The sequence below is a fragment of the Schistocerca cancellata genome, chromosome 2 (assembly GCF_023864275.1).
Source record: "Schistocerca cancellata isolate TAMUIC-IGC-003103 chromosome 2, iqSchCanc2.1, whole genome shotgun sequence".
Taxonomy (NCBI): domain Eukaryota; kingdom Metazoa; phylum Arthropoda; class Insecta; order Orthoptera; family Acrididae; genus Schistocerca; species Schistocerca cancellata.
Window position 1 is genome coordinate 428,009,224 of NC_064627.1, and position 21,341 is coordinate 428,030,564.

Below are 21,341 nucleotides of genomic sequence, written 5' to 3' on the forward strand. Positions count from 1 at the left end.
GTCAGATTATTCTGTGATATTTCCACTGTTAATAGCAGTTTCAATTCAGGAATTCATTAAATTTTATTCTAGTGACAGCATCATAATTTTACTTTATAGAGTTGGCCTCTTTAATGTCCTGAGTTACCAGGTACTGGTACTGAGACACGTTTTCACTTTTAAGCAGTTTGTAGTTTTTTTTACGAAATATAATTGTTCTGTGAGCAAATACACTGAACTAGACATGTGTTAACATGGATATTAAATGTAGCCTCACATTAAATGCAGGGTGAAATTGATGCAGCTGTTTATAGAAACTTATTGGACTACTGCATTCAAATTGTTGCAGCAATTACGATCATAAGTTTACATGATGAACTACTCAAACATTGTTACGGCATTTTTTTTTTATATTTGGTGCCTACTGTCTTTGTATGTCATCAACATTTTAACAAAAACCCTTTTAAACTATTGAAATGGTACAGGATTATTCTTTGATAGGTTATCAGGTAGTAATATTAGCTCTTCAGGGAAAAACTTGTTCGCTGGTTCAGTCATTGAGAAGATAGATCTAGGTGTGTTGATAAAAATTTCAGTTTATTTGTTTTACGTCTTTGTCAGCAAGATAAAGTAGCTAAAGCCTTTGTTCTGTTCTGTTTGCAGAATGGCTATGTTGAGCAAGTTGTGTGACAAAACTGGATTTGTTCAGGTTGTTAAGACAGAGTGCATTTATATGTTCTTTGAACCAGCCAGTCAATGATGATTCTGTTAAATGATGTAACTGTGGTGGTGAGACCGATAGGAAATTAGTTTCAACATGCATAGTCTCTAGCGCAGAACCACTAGGTGGTCATAATAATACATTCATTCAACAAGCAGAAGTTAAAGGAACACATGTCTATCCTGTCGTAAACAGATTGTGAAATCATGATGCACAGTCAGTCACATTGTCTAAGCTCCATATTCAGTCCAGAAACATGCAAAGAAAACAGTGAGGCTAATTAACAACAAAAGTACTAATTTTGAAGAAAGCTTAAAATATTAACTGAGCTAAATTCAACATACTTATTAATTAGTTTGTATCTATTTTTGATAGTAGTTTCCCTAAAAAAAATGGTTAAATGCAATACCGGCAAGACATTAAAGAAATGTAGGATTACTACAGGTACTACACTTCACGACAGAAAAGGGACATGTTCAAAATATCCTAAACAGTAGTGATCCAGACAGAAGAAAGGTTGTAAAAATTCCAAGAGGCTTAAGTTCACAGATTAGGCAATATAATCAAATCAATATGGAATACTATTAAGACAAGACAGGGAAAGAAGTCATTGGATATGATGAGGGGTTGTGTGTTGGGTGGAGTGGGCAGGAAGAGAAAGGAAGTGGGTAGTGGGAGGGATGCAGTAGGTGTACTGCATAGGATTGCTGGAGGGCGAGGCCGAAGGTGCATGGAAAAAGCATGTGGCACATGGGTGCCAGCACTAATGAGTTCCTGCAGTGCATGATGATGATGATGATGATGATGTGAAGGCAAGTTATATAACAGAGGACTTGGGAGACTGTGGGGAAGAGAGTGTGGGTGTAAGAGTATGGAGTTAGGGTCCTGGGGTAAGGTGGAGGTGGGTGTGAGGTAGACATCTAGCACAGAACTACGGGAATAAAGGCAGTGTTGAAAGGATAACTCCCGTCTGTATAGTTTGAAAAGTTGGTGCTATGGGTAAGGATCAAGATGGCATGAGTTGCGAAGCAGCCATTGATATCAATGGTGTGGTGCTTAGCAGAGTGTTTTGCCAATGAGTGGTCAATACTGGTCTTGGCCACAGTCTGGTAGTGACCATTCATTCTGGAGGAGAAAAAAATTAAATGATAGTGTGGCATTGATAGCTGGGAGGCTCCATCCGGGGAAGTTTGGCTGCCGGGATGCAAGTCTTATTTCAGGTGACGCCACATTGGGCGACTTGTGTGTCGGTGATGATGAGATGATATGTGGACTGTTAATACTCAGTCCGCAAGTGGAGAAAATCTCCAGCCTGGTAGGCAAACACGTTACCACTCAGCTAAGCAGGTGGACTCTGGTGGAGAGTTAGTGAGTGATCATGCCCACATTATACGCTGTGGAAGAATTGGAGCAAAGCTGGTTTATAACATGGCTGCTTTGACGGGGCTCTGTCTCTGATGGGATTGGATAAGCCTGTGATGAGACTGGAGTAGAATTTTCTGGGTGGGTGAATCAGACAGGTCTTGTACCATGGTCTCCTACCGTGAGTTAGAAGTAGATGTGACATAAGAGATGGATCAGTTTATTGCATAGATAGAGTGAGTGTGTGGCAGAACACGTAGCATAGAGATGCATCAGTTGATTGCATAGATAGAGTGAATTTGTGGCAGAATACCACTTGAGGAGGGGTGGGAGGGATCATGATGTAGTTCAGCATGATTATAGATAGTAGAAACCCTGATAGATTATATGGTTTAGTGTTTCCAGTCCAGAATTATATTGGGTGATGAGGGGGTTGCTCTTTTGCAGCTGGTTATTTGGTTTCTTGGTAGGATTAGGAATATGTTAAGCCATTATGTGGGAAATCTATCTGCAGACTTTGGTTTGATAGTAGTGCCTGCCTGCGAAAGCCTTAGTAAAACCTTTGGCATACGGGTATAGGAATTCTTGTCATTTCAGATGTGTTGTCCACAGGTGTTCAGACTATATGGGAGTGATTATTTGTTGTGGAATGGATGATAACTGTCAAAATAAAATTATCATTGATGGTTAATTGTTTTGGCATGGACAAAAGTAAGCATGGATCCATCATGGAGGTGATAATGTCCGGGAAGGTGGCACAATGGGCTCAGGAGAATCAGGTTAAGCAAATGGGAGACAAAGGGTTGAGGGCATAGAGGATTGAGAATAGGATGCCTAGGCTGTAATGCCAGATCATGAAAATACCATCAATGAACCTGCGAGGTTTGGGGTTCTGGGAGGCTAGAAAGGTTTCCCCCTAGATGACCCATAAACAGATTCACATTGGAGGGCGCCATGTCAGTACCCACAGCCATGTCATAGTTTTGTTTGTATATTTTCCCCTCAAAGAAGTAGTTGTGGATGAGGATATAATTGGTTAGATGTTTGGGAAACAAGGTGTTGGGTTTGGAGTCAGAACAACATTGGGAGAGGTAGTATTTGATATTAGCGAGGCCATGGGCCTGGGTATGGCAGTGTATAGGAATGTTGCATCAATAGTGGCAAGTAGGGATCCAGGTATAAAAGTGATGGGGATGGTTGCGAGTCAGTGAAGAAACTGGTTCATATCTTTAATATGACGTACTGGGCTATGGGCAATTGGTTCAAAGTGTTGGTAGACAATAGTGGATATTCTGTCAGCAGGAATACAGTAACCAGCTGAAATGAAGTGTCAAGGATTTTGGGTTTGTGGATTTTGCGAAGCACTTAGAAGGTGGGGGTGTTTGGAGTGAGATTTATTCAGGGGGAAGATTCTTGAAACTTTAAGGATTTGAATATGGACTGGAGGTTATCTGGACTTCTGGGAAGAGATCACTCTAATGACAGTGCTGGAGAGACTTTGCTGGAAATATGATTGAGTCAGTTTCTGTCTTGAGGTTACAGATGTTTTCATCTTTTTTCTGTTGTGAGTTTTGTGTTCTTGGGAAGGGACTGTGGTTAAATGATGAGGGCAAGTTGGAGGCAAGGAATCCCTATCAGGTAACCAGGGGCGGTTAGGTGGAAGAGGGGAAGGATTGCAAAAAAAAATGGTTCAAATTGCTCTGAGCACTATGGGACTTAACATCTATGGTCATCAGTCCCCTAGAACTTAAAACTACTTAAACCTAACTAACCTAAGGACAGCACACAACACCCAGTCATCATGAGGCAGAGAAAATCCCTGACCCCGCCGGGAATCGAACCCGAGTGTGGGAAGCGAGAAGGTAGTTGGCATTACCCACTAACAGTGTCTTGCAGAGGGTGCACAGATGGTTCAGGTTAGTGAAGGATAGAGTTTAGCAGATGGTATGAACTGGGAGAGGCAAACGTCAATGTTGGGATTAGGTTGGCTTTAGATGGAGGATTTAGTAGCAAATAGGTGTTTCCAGTGTAGGGCTCAGGAGAAGGAGGGTAGGTGTTTGTAGTTGGGTGTGGGGCTGGATAGGACAGAAACATCTGTAGGATTGAGGTTTTAGATGGATAGGTTGACAACAATACTTCGGATATGTTCAGGTCCTGGATTTTGTGGGGTGTCGGGAGGGAATTTTGGAGAATGTGGGTCTCAGAGGGTGGGAAGTTGTTGATGGTTAAAGGTGCTTAAGACACGAATAGGGTATCAGTGAATTTAGTTAAGTTTTCAAGATTATTAGTGATGTGCTCTTCTAGGTATTGGAGGCAAGGGCTCCAATTTGGACGATACAGTGCAGGTAGTTGGCATTACCCACTAACAGTGTCTTGCAGAGGGTGCACAGATGGTTCAGGTTAGTGAAGGATAGAGTTTAGCAGAATCAGAAAATTTGAAGGACGTGGGTGGGGAGTGGTGACATACAGATGGCAGTATTTATTGTTAAGCCATTTGGGGGAGAGGGACAGTTAGGCAGCGTTTAAGGAACAGGACGTTGGACTGGGCTTTAGCTGGGGGTAGGGATTCTGAATGGATAGAGCAGGTTCAAGTTTGAATGAGATGTCTCTAGGTAGGGGGAAAGGATTGTAACTGATGTCAGTAAACACTGAGGAATATTAGAGGTAAAACTGTGTGGTGCTTGATGAGGGAAAAGATGAAAAAACTGAAGTAGAATCATGAAATAGGCATGAGAGATAAACAAATGAAAATGTTAGCTTGTGTTGTGTTGTGAAGTGAACTATTAACAACAATTTCTGGGTTCGAGAAATTAAAATGCAGGAAGAAATTGTACTGTTGGCTGTAGGATGGTTCAGTGACATTAGTATATTCATTAGAATGTAAGTGCTTGTCATGCATGGCAAAATAAGTGTCGGACCATAAATTATGACAGGAGCAGCATTTAGAGACGAGATGGATTGATTTGGAGGTGAAATGTGGTAATTTGCTACTTGAATAATATGTAACTGTGATCAGGTGCATAGCATGAATTGCTGTTGATGCAGTCCTGACTGGTGCTACAGGGTGCCAAAAAAGTCATGCACAGCCATGCTGGTTGGGTGTAGCAGATATTTATACAACATACTTTTTAAAAATAGATGAGAAAATTGCTGCAAATAATTCAGAAGAGAAAGCAAAACAGTACATGAAGAAGCAATGCAGAGAACAATTAGCAAAATAAAAATCAACCTCTTATTCCCATCTGAAATATGGAAGCTCATCATGGCTCTAAAAAGAAAAAGTTCGTATTGGGTACATAATATCTGCAAAAAGACACCTAAAAGATGTGCACCTCTAAAGTGTAATAGTGTTTTCCCAAATAGATTGAAATAGGCCATTGCTAGGCCTGCCTGTAAAAATGGTGTCTCCACAGGTGCCAATAACTACTGCTCAATGTCACCCTCCCACATTTTCTAAAATTTTCGAGAACACAATGAACTCTGGGGTTGCCACACACCTGTGTAGTAAAGGGATACTGAACCAATAACAATTTCGATTTCAAAAGCACCACTCTTATGAGACAGATTTTATACATTTATTGAACACATAGGAAAATCTTTAAGTGATAAAATATCACCATTTTGGATATTATGTGACTTATCAGAGGCATATGATTGTGTCAGTAATAATATACTATTAGAGAAGTTAATTTTTTATGAATACATAGTTCAGCACAAATGGTATAGCTCTTCTTTTAAGAAACAGGATGCACAGATTTACCTTAGGTTGTTGTAGCAATACAAAGACAAATACTTCATCATGTGCATCGGGAGACATTATTATACTTCCGTAGAATCCAATCATTGACCCACTACTGTTCTTTCTTTATGTTAATGATCCGCCACTGTATTTGAATCAGGAGGTAGAATTAGTCCTGTTTGTAAATGATACAGGCACTGTTGTGAAGAAGAGCCGAGAAAACAATGGGCTAACTTCAAACTTTGAAAAAATACAGACCTTGTAATTTTGTACCATCAAAAATATCCCATCTCCTTTTAATCTAGTATGCTAACAAGAAATAGTAAACAGCGTAGTTTTAAGTTGTTAGGTGCGCAAAGTGATGAAAACTTAAAGTGAAAACTATATAGTAGACCTACAAAAATGTTTAGGTTTGGCTACTTGTGCCATAAGAATAATTGCCATCTTTGTGTGTACAAAACTTAGTAAGTTAACATATTTTGCATATCTTTATTCAGTGGTGTCTCATAGGATAATATTCAAGGGTAACTCATCAATTAAGCAAAAAGTATTCATTGCACAAATGAAAGTAACGAGAAATATTTTTAAGGTTCACATTTGTACATCTTGCAGGTGTGTCTTTAAAAAGCTGGGATTATTAACCACAGCCTCACAGTAAACTTATTCACTTATGAAATATGTTACCAACAATCCATCTGAGTCTGACAATAACAGGGATATTCAGAGGTACAACAACATTTAGATTTGCAACTAAAATGTCTAACAGCGGAAGTAGAAATAATTAGTCAGTTTTACAGAAAAAAAAACGTGTAAATGTTTATCTTGAATAATAGCTCATGCAACTGACATGATGATAAGCTTAACGCACTGACCTGTGGAGATGATGGGGAAGTGGCCATGATGTGAACACATCCTTATGATGAACAGAAGCTGTCTTCTACTACAGATACAGTCTTTAAATATTGATTGGGGGGGGGGGGGGCAGTTTTAGATAAGGGTACTACCAGCCTATATACTATTTTGTTTATTTCCATGGAAATATGTCCTGATGCATTACAATCAGGATCAACCAAATGCCCATTGTTCTTTGCTTCTCTGTACTCATTTTACAGTATGCCTTGGTGAACTATTATCCAGAGAAAGTTTGCAGAAATTCCTTGCCTATTTGGCTGGACCACTTTCTGCATTGTTTTCACAAGATTAACATCGTTCTCTCTCCATACTGCTGAGATTTTGGAACCAACAGTTCACCTCAGGTACGACAAGTATCTCATTCAGTCATAGTGACTTGACAAACTGGAGAGTTGCAGCGATGGCCACTCCCTCTATTGGAAAGAATGACATATTCCATGGGAGAGAGTACATTCATTCTGCACAGTGATCAGGGAAAGAGTCATTACGCCCATATGGTTGATCAGACACTTTTGATTCACTACTGAATATTTTATTTACATCTGGTCACTGCCTTTGAACAACTGTTATGAGTTCATTTTTAATGTTTGGTGTTTCTTGTTTGGGAACCTGATGGATGTTGCAGGAAGCGAGTAACTGAGAAAACGGGATTTTGAGGTCTTGATTTGTCCAGTGAACTTTGTAATAAGGAAATATTTCTGATAAATAATGGTTACTATTGAGCTGCAAGCTCTTAGTTTTAGTAGACTAATTTTTCTGAAGAATCTGCTTTAGGTGTGCTAATTTCTTATCAGTGTGGCGCACCAGAGTTTTGATTTTCCACAACATAAATTTATCTTCTAGTTACTGGCACAAAATCAGTCGAGGTAATTTTGCTGCTTTCAAGAGTAGAGCATTGGTTATTGTGTTTAGCATTGATGGCATTGGTCCGATGCAAATTCTAATGCTGCATTATTAAATTTTGTTTAATTTTGAGAGTGCCGACTTGATACCACTGTGGTAAAAGAGAGCTCTGTAATTTAATTGGGGTAACTGTTGCAGTCAGTAAATGATGAGCATTGTCATGAGATGTGCACCCCACCAACTGTGGGCTAACACATGAAGAACAGTCATTGCTTGTGCTACACATGGAAAGAGACATCTGACGTAGGCCTGGTATATCATCTGTGAGTCATTAATTAATCCTAGTAATTACACATAATCTAATGTATGGCAGGTATCATGGTAAGATGTGACTCTTGAGTAGAAAGTTACATCACCTGAACTCTGGAAAAGTTCAACATTTGATTGTAGAGCAACTTCAGTATGAGCAGCACATACAGTGGTGGAAATTAGTGTAAATGCTTGTGGTTATTCGGGAAAAAACAAGTTTAGCTATTTATTTGGTGTTGTACGTATGTTGCACGTACAGTTTACAACAGAACAAAATAAAATACATTGTCATTTCACCACCAGAATTAGACCAGTTACTTAAAAATTGAAAAAAAATGTGATCTTTTGGTTAGGGAGGGGCAGAAGTTGGTATAAAGCCAGGTCCACTAGTTGACACACATAGACATGGATGTCAGCAGGGTATTCCAGTTGTGGTGCTATTGACAATTTTGTCAGATTGGGAACAAAATGGCAATTATGACCTGACATGAAAATCATCAGCAATCATATACACATTTCATTATGTGCAAAGAAAAAAGTTGACCATTTTTGTTTCTCTAAAATCGTGGGTGATCTGCAGTTATCAGTTGCTTCCGGATGCATTAGACAAATCCTGCCTCAAGACATGAATGTGCCATTCAAGTAATGGCTCCACAAGGCACCTTTAAACACCATGCGTACGAAAGCTCAACTGAAGTTTGTGGAAGAACATAAGCCTTGGACTGTAGAACGAAACAAAGTAATTTTCAGTGAATAGAAGAAGTTTAATTTGGACAGGCCAGATGGTTTTCAACATTACTGGCATGATCTACGTACAGAACAACATGTTTAGAAGAATAGAAACTTTAGCAGTGGCAGCATTATGGTGTGGGCAGCATTTTGTGCTGACAGCACATCTAACAAAGAATGGTACACCCCAAAATGAAGTCCAGTGATTGTAAAAGAATGCTGGAAATTGAATTGGTTCATATGTATGAGGAATTCAGTGATGATAATTTACTATTCGAATGTGATAATATTGGAATTCACAGGTCTGCCAAGACAAAATTTTGGTTTCAGAATAAAGGAATTCCACTTCTGAGCTGGCCATTGAAAAATCCAGATTTAAATGCCATGTAGAAACTATGGAGGATCTCCACATGATGTGTTTATCGCAACGGACGATCTTGTGAGACTGGCCGAGCTGAAAACGACAGTTCAAACAGTGTGGACGTCAGTCCTGGAAGAAGAGATCAGTGCCATTACACATTCAATGCCCAAGAGAATTTTTGTATTTATTAGAGCATTGGAGATTTAACTAAATACTAAGTCCATAAATCATTGCCTCAAAGATGCTGTTTTATGACTGTGCATTGTCATGCTGATACAACCAGTAATCATATCTGAACTGTTCCTCTCCTGTAAGCAATACACAATGCTGTAAAATGTGTTAATATCATTCTGCATTTAGTATTCTTTTAAGCGCAGTAAGGGGACCATGCCATCACCACGAGAAATACTCCGTATCATAATAATCACCTCTTCCATACTTCACTGTTCACGCTACACGTGATGACAGATAACATTCTCCAAGTATTTGCCAAACCCAGACCCTTCCATTGGATTGCCATTGTGTGTAGTGTGATTCATCACTAGAACACTCGTTTCCAGTGATCCACTGTCCAATGGCATCACTCTTTACACCATATCAAACTTTGTTTAGTGTTGTAGTGTCGCTTATGAGGAACTGCTCAGTGATCGTACTTCATTCTTTTTAACTCACTACACACAATCATTGTACTAGCTGGATTTCTGGTAGCACTTTGAGCTTCACAAGTTATTCCTTCCACTGTTTTTTGCGATTTCTTACAACCACCCTTCACATTGTTCAACAGTCTCGTTCTATCAATATGAGTAAATGAAGTCTGCCTCGTCTTGGTTTAACTGTGGTTGTTCCTTCACATTTCAAGTTTGCAGTCACAACAGTCGACTTGGATAGCTTCAGAAGGGTTGAAGTGTCCTTGACTGATGTGGTACTTAGGTGAAATCCAATGACTAGTCGAAAGTACAAAGTCGTTGAGCTCATACCTATTCTGCTGTAACTGCTTCTCTACTGTCAACACAAAACTTACCGCCACCTTTTATACTGGCAGGGCCACCTCCCGTGGCATATAGTTATCAATTCTGCGTTACAGAGGAGATTTCCAAATACTTTTGATTGGCTAGTGTATGTGCATAGTGTATGAATCATTCCATAGATCAGTAATTAAGGTGCCTGGAATCCAAACAGCATGTAGCTTGTATTTTATCAGCTAAAATAAGGGCTGAAATACACAGCTGCTCTGGATAAAAGCAGTAAGGTGTGAATTGTTAATACTTCAAGGTACCTTATGTCCTCTTTCGTGTTTTGAAGCCATTTTTAATGCTAATCAGTAAATAATTTTGTCCCAGCTAGCATTTTAGTTGTATTTTAACAATTGTTTCAAGAGTATTGTTGCCACATGACCTTTGTGAAATTGACCTGTAAGACTAGTGTCATTTAGCTCTCTTTCCTTTTTCAGAATGATTGACATATTCCATAGCCACATTTCAGTATAAAGATGCACAGTGGATATAATGGTGTTTCTGATGGAAAATATTTTAGTTTCAGATAGAAAATGTTTCATTCCTGGATGGGCCTCAGTAGAGATTTCCTTGATTGCCAGTTGAAGTTCCCTTATAGTGTTGGGATGCGTAGAAAGTCATCCTTCACCATGAGATCAAATACTTGGGTGTTAACAAGTGGCAAGACTTTTGTGCAGTCTGTGCTTTTGTCTCAGATGTTGCTCCTATTTACATACTGCTTAACTTACCACTTATTCATGATAACATTGTGGGTGAGTGAGGCAAAGAATGGCATACAAGTATTTGTTCTTTAATTGTTACAAGTGTCACCTTACTTTAATCCTGGTGTGTTTTTATTTTAGGGGCATTTTCTATGTGAGCTGCTGCATGAATTCTTTTAATGCTGCTTCCCTTAAAGCAATAACCTGAAATCATTCTAGATTCCACCATACTGTAGGCTATTTATTGTGGAGATGGTGGACAGTATTGTTGTGGTTACAGACATTGCTATCCTCAATGTGTTAATGAAACAGTTATATCATATGCCTAAGAAATTGGAAAGGGAAAATGTTCACTTATTCTTTTACCTGTGTCAAACTTTCCAATCAGTTTTGCCCCTGTACTGTTCGTCTCATCCAATTATTTGAAATGGAGGAGGTGAGTTTGATACTACCAAAATGTTATAAGGTGGTGACCTGATGGGTATCTCGAGACTTTGCAGTCACATATTGGAGCAATAAATGAAGAACACACAGGTATATCAAAATCTGAATGTGTTTGATAAGGTGAAAATACCATCATGGGTGAAAAGTTATTTAACAGCACAAGTTTTTCATTTTGTATTAGTAAAAGTCTCTTTCTTGGCAGCTCCATGTTATACCATGAGCATTCAGATTATTGAATGCTAAGTAAAGTGGATGCTTTTAAGACCACGAGGTTTTCATCTTGTATTTGTAAATGTCTTTTGCTTGGCAGATTTACACTATAGCTTGCAGGTTGCTGAAAATTAAGTAAGCTGGATGGGTATCTGCGACAGCTTTTGCCATGTGGCATGTGATATGGCTTAGTATCATTTGTCAATAAAATGAGAAAGTAGTAAATGGGCCACATGTTTAGTTTGACACTTGTTGCCACAAACTAGAGTGATGATAGTGCCACACAATTTTACGCTATACACTTATGGATGAATAGGATCATTGTGCCCTTATTCCATATTATATTGTTTCTAGAGATTCTATATTGGAAGTACGGCTGAAACTATGCCACTGTAATCTCAATTATTGACTGATAAAAAAGATTTGTGTTGGTTGGAGAAGGGTTTCTCTCTCTCGAGTCTCATTGATTGTGGATTCTTTCAGAATTGTATTATGTATCTAATACATAGAGCTATCAGATATGTTAATGCTAAAAAATAAAACTTGCCCATTAAACTACAGTAGGTTGTGCCATCTGCTGTGAAACTGGGGAATGTGGGTTTTGGACAATATGAGACAGTGGGAATTGTGACAGTATATATTGTGTTGTTTTGGTTTTGTATGACTATTGGTGTTGCTGGATTATCTGATACCATGTCGGTCTCCTCTTGTTCTGTCAATTCATAACACTGGCTTATGGTGTCATTGATGGTGAGCCTCCACTTTCACTTGCAGCATAGGAAGTTGGGGGCTGTGGTGGCTGCAGTGCCAGGAATTCTTGTTGACAAAAATGTCCATACCAAACACTCTAATTTGGCTGTTGGTAGTGGCAGTTGGAGCAGGGAAGTAATGTGGACCACTCATAACTATCTTTGTGTATGAAAGTTAATCCATTGTAACCAACCCTTCTTTATTTTGCGAGTAATGCTCTGGATTGGGTGAGGTATCCTCAGAAACAGTTTGTGAGGTCTCTCTTATCCCTGACTTCCTTAATTTTACACAGTGCCTCTCCGTGACATCTTTATTCTGTCATTTGTTGTGAACTGAATGAGAAACCGACATCGGTCTCAGAGTAGTGCAGAGTGGCCTCGCACAGCACTCCAAGCTAGCGGCATTCTCCTGCCCAGTCTGCCATATTCTACGTGGCTGCTTAGTAGCCCGTGCCTCTGGGCTACATCAGCCCACTGCACTGGATGGGCTGTGTCACAGCTCGCCAGCCATGCTGTGGCGCCAATGATAGTCAGACATACCGCAATACTGAGGGAGCACACATGACACGCCAAATGTTGCTACGCTGCATGCGCATCCCACCATCACCCGCTCTCGCTGAAAGATATTTTTATTTATAGATGTCTTGGTCGCACTTGTTTGGTGTATTTTAAGGATCCACAAAGACTGTTTTAATACGACTTCAGTTGTTACCCTCGTAAGAAGAACAGCATTTTTAGTTCTGATTATGACTCATTACACTCAAAACTGGTTACAGTAATACTATATCTAATAATTACGATCAAGAGACGTGTGAATAAAATTATAAATTTTTGTAAATACTAACTTTAAAACATGATAAATTGAAGCTGATATAAAGCTGCTAGTATTGGCCTTGCTGCTAAACAATGTTTTGGAAATAAAGCTAGTTTTATTTCATATTAAAAAACTAAACAAATTTGATAAAGAGTGTACGTAAATCAAACAAACAGTACAAAATGTGCAATAAAGGAAAACTTTTTCACTGCTACAAACAACGAAAAACGAAACATAATGTCCAAACAGGATGTCACTCATTCGTCTCTTATAGAATTACTACAAATAAAAAAAGAGCATCAGCATTGCCATAGTGTAAAAGTGACCACCTTACGTTGAGAATGAAACCATCACAACTACAGTTTCTAGCAGAAGCAGAGCTAGATGCTTGTATGCACAATATTTTTCTGTTCATCTTCTGAAGATTCAGAAAATTTTGTTCCCTAATTTTGCCATAAGAAGCTACATTTTCTTCCATGTTGAAGTTTTTATTTAAATATTTCTACAACTCATCTATTGGAGTAAGACTATCATTGACATCTGCCTTCAAAGCAAACTTCCTTACATTTGCAGGTAGTTAAGGTTTTGAGGAATTTGACAAAGATTTGCCTCTTCGTGACTTGTACCACTCTTTGACCAAAAATCCCCCCCCCCCCCCCCCTCTCCCCTGATTGGGAAATTACGCAAACTTTTTAATATATTATTTTGCAAATCCACACCAGTGGGATTCGTTTCTGGCGGTGTGAACCTGATTAAGTTTTCTTTTACTTCTCTTTTTCTCCACATGCTCTCCTTCCTATGCAGATTACATTTAATTTCTGCAATCATTTTGTGCATTAAGAAAAAAATTGAGAAACTGCACCAGCCCACTAATGAGGAGAACAGGGCAAGGTGCCATAACCCAATTTCCCAAAAACTTCACTCAGTGGATGAGCGGTCAAAGTAAGTGAACACGTATCTCAGCTTATCTGTAGATACTAAGCTGTTTCTGAAAAAACGATGGTCGAAGTTTTTGAGGTATGTCATGTGCCTTTTACCACGCAATATCCTCAGACGAAATGGTGGCACAGTGGTTAGTGTTGTGCTTCTTCATTTTGCGCACCATGTTCGAAACTCGATTATTTTTATCATTATTTTTTCATTTACATACCCAAGTCTGTAAAAGATTACTAAAAGAATATTTTGCAGTATATTGATATAACATTGTCCTTATTCACCTACTAATTGTATGTCAGATGAAAGAATTAAGAAGAGAGAGAGAGAGAGACAGAGAGAGAAAATTATTTGAAATTATTTTCAGTGAAATTCCATTAACGTGTCATAATTCAGTTTCCGGAAAAGTGACCCATTATGCATGATTTGCCACGAAATTATTGCCAGTGTGCGAAATCTTCACCAGTGTCTTTCCCAAGTGAGATCCATAAGCAGAAATATCACTGTGGCAAACCTACCTTCACTTCATGCTCGTGGTGTTTGGAATATCTGTGTTTCGGATATATCTACGATCATTATCATCCAGGGGAATGTACCAAATGTTCGTGAGGGATAAACAAAGAATAAAATATAAGATTTGATATGAGAATGAAATATCAGACTATGAGAATCTAAAAAGATTCAAAACACCTCAATATATTGTACACACATATATTATATAATAAATGTGTAACACTTACTGTGAAATCCAGTTTTAATTTTGCAATTAGTATAATGCCCATGCATTCCATAATTTGATAAGAAATATTCTTGTAGTAACCTTTTGAGGAACATGGGTGGATACATCAAAATGAGAAATAAATAAAAAATAATGTGTCAAACAAAGAGGGTAAAATTAAGAAGCGGCGCCGCTAACCACTGAACCACCATTTTGCCTGGGGATATCGTGTGGTAAAAGGCACATAAAGCACCTCAAAAACTTTGACCAATGTTTTTTCAGCAAATCTTGTGTACAGATAAGCCAAGACATGTGTTCACTTATTTTGAACCCACTTGCACTGAGCAAAGTTGGAAAATTGGATGATGGCACTTGCCATGTTCTCCTCGTAAGCACTGCTGTTAATAGACCATAGCTTGCAGTAAGTGCTACCACTAGCTAGCCCTCTGTGCATGACTCTGTCGGTGGTACACCCCCCCCCCCCCTCCCCACCCACCCCCCGTTAAACTTCGAAACCAACTGCAAATTGAAAAATTTTGTCAAGTTCTTCTGCCAGCAAGTTTCAGCAGAGAGTTATTGTTGATCATTGTCGTTGTGGTCTTAAGTTATTTTACAAAGAAGGACTTTGAACCCAGCTCCATTTTTCCAACCTTGCCATACATTCTAACATGGTATGGATGGAATGAGAACACTTATTTAATAATCAGATACAACAAGAGCCAGGCTGTGAGTAATGCAGTGCAATGTTTTGGGGCATGTCTGTACAAGCTTTGCACCACCAGGCAAAGTAGTGCGTGGACTAGTGATCTTCAGTTAAGCCAAATTCCACGATTCGGAATTATCCAAGCAGTAAATATCATCAGCAGATTGTATGGCATTGCAATTCAGATAATGAAACGGTGCTTGAATTTTGGAGTGAGATACATTGTTGACAACTATTAAGTGGTATTTTTTGTGATTTTTCCAAGGCATTTTATTGTATAGATCATGTTAAAACTGAAGTTTTATGGAATTGATGACTTTACAAACAGCTGGTTTAAATTATATGTAAAAAACAGAATGCAAGTGGTTGTGCTGAATGGTTCTAACAATGATGGAAGGACACACACACACACACACACACACACACACACACACACACACACACACACACACACAGAGAGAGAGAGAGAGAGAGAGAGAGAGAGAGAGAGAGAGAGTGTCCTACTGGGTTCAATTGTGGGTCCCCTTCCTGTTCCTTATGTATGTGAATGATATTCCACTTAACATTAATCAAGTTGAATTGGTACTTTTTGCAGGCATATTAATAAATCCTGTTAGAGAGACATTAACAGAAGAGATTGTTAATGATTTTTTATTTCTTTCAGAGAATTACTAAGTGCTTCTTTGTAAATATACTGCCATAAATTTTGATAAAGTACCATATTCAGTTCTGCACAACAAATAGTCATAACAATAATTAATGTACACAAGAACAGCTGTCAGTAAATATGGTAGAATGTTCCAAATTTTTGTTTGTGCATATTGATGAAAACTTTAACAGAAAGAAGCAACAAATTAAGTTCAGCTACTTTTCTTGTTTGCATAATTGTTAATCTCGAAAAGAAACAAATCGGCCTCCTAATGTACAGGGTTATTACAAATGTTTGAAGTGATTTCACAGCTCTACAATAACTTTATTATTTGAGATATTTTCACAATGCTTTGCACACACATACAAAAACTCAAAAAGTTTTTTTAGGCATTCACAAATGTTCGATGTGTGCCCCTTTAGTGATTCGGCAGACATCAAGCCGATAATAAAGTTCCTCCCACACTCGGCGCAGCATGTCCCCATCAGTGAGTTCGAAAGCATCGTTGATGCGAGCTCGCAGTTCTGGCACGTTTCTTGGTAGAGGAGGTTTAAACACTGAATCTTTCACATAACCCCACAGAAAGAAATCGCATGGGGTTAATTCGGGAGAGCGTGGAGGCCATAACATGAATTGCTGATCATGATCTCCACCACGACCGATCCATCGGTTATTCAATCTCCTGTTTAAGAAATGCCGAACATCATGATGGAAGTGAAAGATGAAGTCGGCGCTGTCGGTCTCCAGTTGTGGCATGAGCCAATTTTCCAGCATGTCCAGATACACGTGTCCTGTAACGTTTTTTTCGCAGAAGAAAAAGGGGCCGTAAACTTTAAACCGTGAGATTGCACAAAACACGTTAACGTTTTGTGAATTGCGAATTTGCTGCACGAATGTGTGAGGATTCTCTACCCTCCAGATTCGCACATTGTGTCTGTTCACTTCATCATTAAGAAAAAAATGTTGCTTCATCACTGAAAACAAGTTTCGCACTGAACGCATCCTCTTCCATGAGCTGTTGCAACCGCGCCGAAAATTCGAAGTGTTTGACTTTGTCATCGGGTGTCAGGGCTTGTAGAAATTGTAAACGGTAAGGCTTCTACTTTAGCCTTTTCCGCAAGATTTTCCAAACCGTCGGCTGTGGTACGTTTAGCTCCCTGCTTGCTTTATTCGTCGACTTCCGCAGGCTACGCGTGAAACTTGCCCGCACGCGTTCAACCATTTCTTCACTCACTGCAGGCCGACCCGTTGATTTCCCCTTACAGAGGCATCCAGAAACTTTAAACTGTGCATACCATCACCGAATGGAGTTAGCAGTTGGTGGATCTTTGTTGAACTTCGTCCTGAAGTGTCGTTGCACTGTTATGACTGACTGATGTGAGTGCATTTCAAGCACAACATACGCTTTCTCGGCTCCTGTCGCCATTTTGTCTCACTGCGCTCTCGAGCGCTCTGGCGGCAGAAACCTGAAGTGCGGCTTCAGCCGAACAAAGCTTTATGAGTTTTTCTACATATCTGTAGTGTGTCGTGACCATATGTCAATGAATGGAGCTACAGTGAATTTATGAAATCGCTTCAATCATTTGTAATAGTCCTGTATTTTGCATATTTCCACTCAATCTTGTAGGTACCTCTCCTAGGAGTTCGGCATTTTAATTGCACCATACATGTATTCTGTAATGCAATTTCTCATCACAAGATGAACTAAAATCATTTCTTCTCAACGAACTTGTATTCCAGAGCTGAATTTTTATTTAAAAGCTGGTAGCAGTTTTTAAGTGGAGTTGCATGAGTAGGGCTGAAAAATAATATGTTAAAACTAACGATGCATACACACACTATCCAAAATTTTTGTGACTGGTGCTGCCATCTGTTGAAAACCTTACCTTTGGACTAATGGTCCCATCACCCTCAAAGTAGTTCCCATCTGCTCGTACACACCGGTCCTAGTGCTTCTGCCACTGGTCAAACCTTTTTTGGAGGTCCTGTTCTTTGAGGGTGTTTATGAACACCAGCAATGCTTCTTGAATCGCACGGTGCCATATCTGGTGAGTACGGTGGGTGGGGTACAACTGCCATGTTGTTTTTTGCCGAAAAGGTCATGGTGAGCAAGGACATGTGACAAGGCGCGTTGTCATGATGCAGCAGCGAGTTCTCTTGACGCCAAAGTTTGGGCTGTTGTCGCCACACATTTTCACGGAGCCATCGCAAAATGTCACAGTAGTACGCGGAATTCACTGTTTTGTTGGGTGGGATGATTTCTTTGTGCACAGTTCCCTTGGTATCAAAGAAAATGATGATCATGGCCTTCACTTTGCTCTTCACTTGTCTCGCTTTTTTGGGTCTTGGAGAGCCCAGGCTCTCACTGGGACGATTGTTGCTTTGTCTGTGGCTCATAACCGTAAATCCAGCTCTCATCGCCGGTGATAACCTGTGACAAGAAGGTTGGATCATCAGATGCGGTCTGACAAAGGTCCGTGCACACTTCAACACGCTGTGCCTTCTGATCGGCTGTCAAGATCCTGGACACAAATTTTGCGGTGACACGATGCATTCCCAATTTATCAGTCAGCATTCCTTGACATGTCCCATAACCAATATCCACTTCATCCACAAGGTCATGATTGTTTCGACATCGATGTGCACAAACCAATTGTTGAAGTTTGGCAACAATGCCTGGTGTTGTGCGGCTAACGGGTCTTCCAGTGTGAGCATCATCTTCAATGTCTGCACGGCCGACCCCGAACTGAGCATACCACTCACACACGCGCACGGCTCATGCTCTGTCACCCAAACACTTGTTGAATGATTGCAAGGGTCCCCATAGCACTTTTACCAAGATTTGCACAGAATTTGATGCACACGCGCTGTTCTGTTCGTGGATCCATCATAAAATCTCCACACACCAAACACAGAGAAATCTCTGTGGGCATGCAACATGTCCTCCCAGCTGAATGTCACTCCTCACACTCACTCATCAGATATGCAGCTCTCGCCACCTAGCGGTGCAAAGATCTACTACTCCTACTTTCCAGATGGCAGCACCAGTCCTGAAAATCTTGGATTCCACATTGTGCATAGCCTGTAAAGTGACTCATTCTACATCATTTCGACGAAAGAATTGTTAAAGTTTTCTTTGGAATATTTAACTAACTAAAGCAAATGCCTTGTGAGTCACTGCTTGGTTAATTTGTATCAGACATAATTGTGTTAAATTTTCTGTTTTCACCTAGCACAATCTTTCTTTCTCTTATCTCAAACATTGTTTGCGTCATCTGTCCCTTTGTACTTTCTTTTAATGTTATTATTAAGCAGGAATATTTTTACTTTAAGTACCATTTTCCTAGAATATTACTATAATTATGTATTGTTGTTTTTAAGGAGAGGAAATGCTGATGTGTCAATCTCCAATTTGGTGTATCATTAATGTTTCATTATGATTTGCTCTTTTGTTTATTTTTCTCATTGATTTTATTTTGCTTACAGCTTTCAGTTTTTTACCCATGGCACTACCTCCCAAAAAAGGAAAATAAACTGCTCTTTTTTGTGAGTGAATATGGTGGATTGATGAACCAGTGGCAGATAAAACATTGATGCTTTTACTGTAGATTGTGATCTGTACAAAAATCTCTCTATATTTTTGTACTGAAATCATAAGTGAAGCTGCACTTAAGAAGAATGCTGCGAACCTGCTAATTTTTGGCTCTCACCAAAAGGAAAAATCACTGTATCTTGTGTACACACATGCCTCAAATTCATTTAGGGTTTAGTATTGTTCATTCATGTCGGGTCTCGTGCTTTTGTTAATTTCCATCCCTTGTCAAATCATGCGAAATTAGTTAGTTATGATAAAAATGTAGTATGTAAACTGTAACACAGTGTTAACTGTCGACAGAAAATTCTGCCGTTTGATATTACTCAGTAGCAAGTAAGATTTTATGTTGTTACTTGTTTGCAATCCTGAGTTATCTCTTTTTGAACATCTACAATAGTCTTCAATTTTCTTGTTTCAGATCTCTGTTTCACTGTGATGTGTAAGGCTGATATTTACCAGATACTATTTATTTTTCTTTATCCAGTATGTTAGACATTAGTAGCATTTTCTGTATCTGTTGAATTATATTTTATTTTAAATTGTAGTCATTTATGTTGATATGTTTCTTGTTTTTTATTTAAGAATTTACCTCACTGTTGATAATAATTTAAGGTCACTAAAGAAATGTTTCTGTTATTATGTACATTCTTTCTTTCTTTGAACAAATTCTGTTTTTCTAGTGTCAGGTACTGATAATGTTGTTTTTCTACTCCTTTGTAAATTCTGTATTTCAAGTTTTATATTTTCTGTATTTAATTTGCTCATGAATTGACAGTTTTTGTGGATTTATGATATTTTAAAAACTCTTTCATTTTTTTATGACGTAAGTAGTCGTTTCTTACAGTATCTGCAACAGCTACAGTTGCTGCTTTGACAAAGTATTGTGTTTTTTTTGCCACAATGCCAGCTATTATGAACTACGTAAGTGAAAACTTCTACTGGTATTCCTTGCACTTCGTAAGCTCCAACAACCCCCTTGTCTAGTTCATTAGAAATCCAGCAGTCCTTCCCAGTTGTTATTACACATTCCCTTTTCTACATCCTTAAGATGTTCATTTGTTTCCTTTCTAACTTTTTCTGCTGAACTTCTTGTCATGTATTTTCCCCAGTACCAATTTCTTAAATATTCCAATTTTCTCTTATTTTCTCTATCTCGAGATGCCTCAAGCTTGATACTCTTAATATGTGCAGAGGCAGTTTACCTATATCGCACAGGACTTGCAGCTATATTGCACAGCTTTTTGGAAAAGTTAACTTTTAACTGTTGTGAATTGAAAGTAAAAATACTGTTTGGAACTATTTGTGCATGATTGTGTAATATTTTTAAACCATTGTAAATAATTGATCATTGAAATGTATATATTTTCACATGATTGAAGAATCAGTTCATTATTATATGAACTTGTCACAATAGTGCCAACACATTGTTTGCTTTACTTTGTTAACAAAGATCACCTGCTAAAAAGTAAAAATTGTTTGTTCCTCAGCTCCAACAACCCCCCCCCCCCCCCCTGTCCCCTGTGTTGTTCATTACAAATTCCTCACACAGCTCAACATTGGCCACTTAAGTGAAGCAGTTGGGCGTCCACACTGCAATCAACTGTGTATTCGAATTAAGGTTAGTGATAATCTAGTTCACTTAGAACTGTTTTTGTACAGTACCTCACATTGCTTCCACTAGTTTCAAGTTCAGGCACAGTGAACCACAATATGTTTTATTTGCAGTGTTTTAACAGCTTTTTTAAAAGTTTTCATGCTTTAAGGTTTAATACATTTATATATGCCACTGTGTACACCCTCTCCCTCTGAATGTTAGGTTTCCAGCTCAGCTTCCACCACTAGCCACAATGGAAATCG

At 38.9% G+C, this 21,341-nt stretch overlaps 1 protein-coding gene across 6 annotated transcripts in view; it reads left to right on the top strand.

Moving 5' to 3' along the window:
• Positions 1–20,930, top strand: part of LOC126161894 (gamma-tubulin complex component 3-like) — a 310,528-nt gene extending 289,598 nt beyond the window's left edge. For 3 of the 6 annotated variants that reach the window (XR_007534969.1, XR_007534968.1, XM_049918039.1), the window contains one exon: positions 19,376–20,930. The gene's annotated coding sequence lies outside the window, so the exon portion shown is untranslated. The remainder of the gene's footprint in view (positions 1–19,375) is intronic. The other 3 variants (XM_049918038.1, XM_049918037.1, XM_049918040.1) reach the window with 1 other exon arrangement.
• Positions 20,931–21,341: the final 411 nt, after the last annotated feature.